The 6000-nt window shown below is 34.6% G+C and overlaps 1 long non-coding RNA gene across 1 annotated transcript in view; it reads right to left on the bottom strand.

Moving 5' to 3' along the window:
• Positions 1 to 1846: 1846 nt before the first annotated feature.
• Positions 1847 to 6000, bottom strand: part of LOC107664186 (uncharacterized) — a 9727-nt gene continuing 5573 nt past the window's right edge. The window contains exon 4 of the long non-coding RNA XR_001631433.1: positions 1847 to 1958. This is a non-coding gene — a long non-coding RNA (uncharacterized LOC107664186). The remainder of the gene's footprint in view (positions 1959 to 6000) is intronic.

The following is a 6000-nucleotide window of genomic DNA, read 5'->3' as shown; positions in this document are numbered from 1 at the left end:
ATTACCCTACATTTTTTTAATTGGATGAATGAAACATTTTTTCAGTGTATATTTGAATGTTGAGCAGCGAGCTCATTGGAGCGAACCAATCAGCTGTGCCATGTGATGATGTCATTAGGTCAGATTGAGTTAGACCTATCGGACTACGCCATCTAGAGTTTCATGGCAGAACTCTGTGTGTATATATATATATATATATATATATATATATATATATATAATCTGTCTTCAACAGAGCAATTAATGTACAAGCTAAGCTCTCTGAAAATAAATTACTCCCTCTGAAATGTATTTCTAATTACTTTCTAAATCCTTTATCATCCTCGTCCAGTTGAACAACACAATTCAAATAAACAATATAAAATTGCATAAACTATTCCTGAACTGGCCAAAGTAAAATGTTACATTAAAAATGTACATTTTAACATTAGATGTTAAATTTTGATGTTAAATTCATTATTGTTTTATATCGAATTGTTTTATAGTTAGTATAGAGTATTATATCAGTTACATCAGAAGTAAATTACACAAAAAAAATGTAAGAGTAATCCCTTACTTTATTTTTCAAGGGAAACGTAATTAAATTACTGTCATTTATTACTTAGTTATGCATTACACCCAACATTTATATATAAATACATGCTTAAACTGATATTTTCAGTCTCTTTCTGGAACAGATGCAGATTTTTGCTATTTTTATTTATGATCTTAATAATAACCGCTACTTATGAACATGGTTTCATTTTATTGTGTTTGCCTTACAGGTGAGGACAGACGCGCCTAATAACAGACACACACATGAGTCACTTCAGTCACGTGAGTAGATGAGATAAAGTCTTACACAGAGTTTAAGTATATAAGGAAGTGTAAAGGCAGGTTTCGGACAAACACTTTATAATGAACCATATTTCCCATACAGTAGTAAAAGATCCCTAAAGCAGTGCTCACCGTTACACACCTACTAAGCAAACAGATGTGATATGACAGCGTTGAATTGACTTTCAGTAACTTAACCGCAATTCCTCCTTTGAACTATCCCTGGGCAAACCCCGTGGAGAGTTCAAAACCTTTGCAGAGATTGTAAAATAAATGACTGGATATTGCGGTTCATATATAAACGTGATCATGCAACGCAGTGTCGGGACAGTGTTGTGCTTTGCTGCGCCCAACCAGTCTAGACACGCAGCTCCAACCCTCATATGACTGTCATCATCTGTACAGTGTCCAGCAGAATCATTCATCTAATAAATCAGGTGCATCTGTGCACCTGGAAAAATTTGCTCTGGAATGTGTGCGAACAGCTTTTGTATTCACCTGCAAAGCAAATGGTGCGATACTCTGTTATGCTCATTGAAAGTGAGGTAATATCATTCCAGACAGTGTTGAGAGTGGAAATAAAGTGGGAAGAGAGTGATTTGAATATCAAATAGCACTGCAGAGCAGTTGTTAATCAAGACCAAGTCAAAAAGACAGAGCATGGACTTTCCACTTGTGTTGGATTTCAAGGGCTTGATGAAAACAGAAATAGGTGACTGAGTTCTCGGCCAAAGTGGCTAAGAGCTGTTCAAGTGAGTGTGGTCTGGGAATTGCATGGTCACATGATCTCGCTAGGGTTTATATGAACTGGATTGCGAGTCATTGGATGTGAGTGGATATGAGAGACGGGTACAGGCATAGCACTCAGAAATAGTGGAGTGGAGCTCCTCAGAGACAGCTCAGCTTTCACAGTTAAAGGGATAGTTCAACCTAAAATGGGTCATTATTTACTCACCCTCATGTTGTTTCAAACTTAGCCTATATGAGGTTCTTTCTTCTGTTAAACACTGGAGAAGATATTTTGAAGAATGTTGGTACCCAAACAGTTGCTGGTAGCCATTGACTTGCATAATATGGAAGAAATTACTATGGAAGACAATGGCTACGGTCAACTGTTTGGGTACCAACATTCTTCAAAATATCTTCTTTTGTGTTTAATAGAAGAAAGAAACAAGGCAGTTGCTAAGATGCTGTGGATGGTTGCTAGGGTATTGCTTTGGGGATTCTAGGCAGTTGCTAGCACATTGTGGATGTTGTTTCTAGGGCATTCTGGTTGTTTTTAGAGAGCTGCTGTGCAGTTGTTAGGGTGTTCTGGGTGGTTGCTAGGCTAGGCAGTTGTTAAGATGTTGTGGGCTGTTGCTATAGTAGGGCCCTGTGATTTTTCCCAAATTCAGTTTTTTTTTTTTTTTTTTTTTCTTTTCAAATTCCGGTTTGTCCGTTTTAATTTTTCTGGATTCCGTTTTTTTATGTTTTCATTTTTCTAAACTCTGTTTTAATGGTTAAATTACATTTTATTAATCAAAATAATTAATTGAAATCATGAAACTTGCACAGTTTAACAAAAAATTACATTTTAAGGCTCTATGAAATATGTTTTCTCAAATTAATTTTTTTAACCAAATTCTGTTTTCCATTAATTTTCTGGATTCCATTTTAATGGTTTCATTCTATTTTAGTAATCAAAAGCATCTCTAATTAATTGATTTTATTTAAAAAATAATTTCATTATTGTTTTATTTATTTATTTTTTCTTTCAGAAATACTGTGTTGTATATTTACATTTTTCTGGTAAATATTTTTTCTGGTAAATATTCATTAAATTATGTTTTAATAATAATTTTATTAGTAGTAGTAGTACTATCATTAAGTAATATATTTCTGTCACAGTTTCTTCAAGTTAAAGCGAAATTTCATTTTGATGGGTTGCTATGAAGACGTTCAAGTTTCTGTTTGTATATGATATGATTTTCTCAAAATAAATGGTCAAATAAAGCAATAAGCCCCAAGAAGCCGTGGTTTACAGTGAATTTATAACAGCTAAGGGGCGTTGTTAGGCACGACCCTTCACGGGGCTTATTGCTTTTATAAAACGGTTATTCCATATATGTAGCAGGGTTTCACAAAATAAAACAAAGCAAATAAAATGTAATGATATTAATAAAAACATTATTCTTCCACCAAACAATGTAGTTCCTCAGAAACGGTTGTGGTTGCAACAAAGTGGTTGCCGAGCAACACACAGACGTAAACAAAGGTGTATGTTTGTAGAGTAATTTACAACAGCTTAGAACGTGGCTCAACCAATCAGAATCAAGGACAGGAACTATCCGTTTTATAATGCTCATGAAGTGACTCTCAGAACAGTTCTAAAGATTATATTAATGTGTTCAGAGGCTGAAATCACCGCGAGCATCACACACGCTCAGTATGTGTGTAGTAAACGAAACTGCATGTCAGCGCGAGACATGCAGAACATGCAGGATTCATATCTAAATAGTATATTTGCGGCTTAATATTCACAGACATTAGTCCATATCGTGCTTTTATTTAAGTGTACTGGCTTACTTTTGATCTATTCAACCAAAATTTGCCAAATTCCGTGACATTCTGCGTTATACAGGAAATTCCGTTTTCTTGACCTGATTCCGCGATTCCATCTGCGTTTTTCGCATCGCGGAAATCATAGGGCCCTACTTGCTATGGTTGCTAGGATGTTGCTAGTGTGTTTTTCGGTGGTTGCTAGGGTGTTGCACTTCAACTCCACTCTACTTAAAAACTCGATTTCCATTTATAATTTCTATTCTATTTCCAGAATAATAAAGATGAAGATTACCTCAGTCTGTGCAGGATTTATACCATTTGGAGGAGGCTAATGCTTCAATAAATTTCAGATTAAAACTAACAAGCTAGTTCTGGATCTGGTTGTCAAGGGGTCTAGTCTTGCTTTTGGTCTTATAAAGGGTCTTATAATGACTTGCATAAACCAGTCTGGACCACCAGTGAATTCATACTAGCTCAAACTGGTTACACTAACAGTAAGCAGCTCTTAAACGCCCCCATAAAGAGTTTTCAGTATGTAATTGTAGATAATTCTAGTTTTTTAGTGAATCAAAAACTGCCGTTTCAGTTCTGTGCACAAAATCGCTCTGTAATTCTCTCCGCTGTCAGACGAAGACTTCAAGTCAAAAGCAGCTTGGTTATCGCAAGCATGAGAATAAACAAAGCCGCTATCTGATTTCTGTTATCTGTGTGCAGAAATGCAGGCAAAGCAGGTTGAGAGCGATAAACGCAGTGACGATAATCAGAAGCACTTGGTACAAGGAGCCCGTGAGGCCCGTTGCTAATGAGGACCAGACAGAAGACATAAATAATGAGCTTCCATGCAAAAACCAACAATACTCAGGAGTTTCCCATCCCATATTTGTAAAGATCTGCCTTCCTGACTCTAAAAGTGATTCTTCAGTACCTGCGTCACTTTGACTTCCCTCTTTGTGTCAGAATGACCTGACTTCCACTCCTTTCCATGCTCAAGGTTTGTTGTTTGTGCACATTTTATGGCTTCCCATATGGGCCCCATGTGTCGGTATGTGTCTTTGCCTGTAAAGAGCTTGTAATCTGTGTTTGTTCACCCACATGTACATGTTTTGTATCTATAGCAATCATTTGCTCATCATGGGCATTATGCATAATGGAAAGCTTTTTCCATCCCTATAGGTTTAGGAAAAAAGCAGCTGTTTCATCACAACTCCAGCATTCAGAGTTTCCCAATTTTATAGCGCCAACACCCACTTTACAACTTTTCCATTTTGCTCTCCCTCACCATGTCTCCCTGCCAGCTGTAGCGTCGCATCTTGAGAAACCAATCCATCACATCCAGTGCAGATTGCGACAACATTCGTGCAGCTACTAACCGTGAACGAGGGTTCCTGATGTATTTACGGCATTCCAAAACCTCGGAAAGAACTCCTCACTGGAAGAGGAATTTAAAAAAAAAAGGCTATTATATTCATGGACAAATACAATGAGGCCCTTGTGTCCTCTTCTGGTGTCCGCTAAAGGATCCTTTATTTAGAGCGTGTTTGTGCTAGAACTGATCGTTTTGAATGGAAACCACATAATGTCTGAGGTTAAAACTAGTAAAGCTCCCATGACCTTTTTCATTCAGCTCAGATTTAGTCATCTGTCGTGTGAGTAAGAGTGGATAAAAGGGCACAGGGCGGACTTACTGTACTGACTTAATGTCAATGGGTGACAGCTTATTTTCCCATGAGAAGAAGCAGCAGCAGACGTTGAAAAGAGGATCTTAATGCAGAGGGGCGTTTATAAATGCACACACATGCACAAGGATGTCCTGAACGCTCACAGTGCAATCAGATGAATCATATTTCTCTGAGCTATAATGGCATTAACTTAATGGTATTTTCTGTTATGCTGTATTTAGTTTTAAAAATATTCTCGGTTCAATGCAATTTAAGCTTAAAAGGCAGAAAACAAAACAAAAAAACATAAGAAGTCATTGTTTATATATATATATATATATATATATATATATAAACATATATATATTCAGATGTATATCTTAAATAAATAAAAAATAAATGCAACAATGTACTATATAATTACATTATCTACATAATATAATACATAAATATGTTATCAATTATTGGAATAAAAACAATATTTTAATATAGAAAATATATATATATATACTGAACAAAATTATAAACGCAACACTTTTTGCATTAGTCAACACTTTGTTCAGTGTGTATATATATATATATATATATATATTCATTATTAATTACTATATATATAGATTTTTTTTTTTTAAATATGCTTAACACTCCACATTTATTATTATTGAAAGAAACTATATAAATACAATTGTAATAGTAAATAATATTTAAAACAGTTTCTGGTTTAATGGTATTAACATCTTATTTAAAAACTATCAATAAATAAAGCTGTATTGTTTTATGATGTTAAACTGAACAATAAATAAATAATAAATCAATAATAATGGTAAATATTATTTGAACACTTTCTAGTTTCAATTCAAATCTTATGGAAAGACTTTAAATATATAAAGCTGTATTGTTTTATGATGTTTATATATATATATTTTCAAAAATTATGCTTAACACTCCACATTTGTGATTATTGAATTAAACTGATTTTATTTAT

The sequence above is a fragment of the Sinocyclocheilus anshuiensis genome, unplaced genomic scaffold, assembly GCF_001515605.1.
Source record: "Sinocyclocheilus anshuiensis isolate Anshui unplaced genomic scaffold, SAMN03320099.WGS_v1.1 scaffold67, whole genome shotgun sequence".
NCBI classification, from domain to species: domain Eukaryota; kingdom Metazoa; phylum Chordata; class Actinopteri; order Cypriniformes; family Cyprinidae; genus Sinocyclocheilus; species Sinocyclocheilus anshuiensis.
The sequence above is the reverse complement of the archived record's forward strand: the minus strand, read 5'-3'. Positions and strand labels throughout refer to the sequence as shown.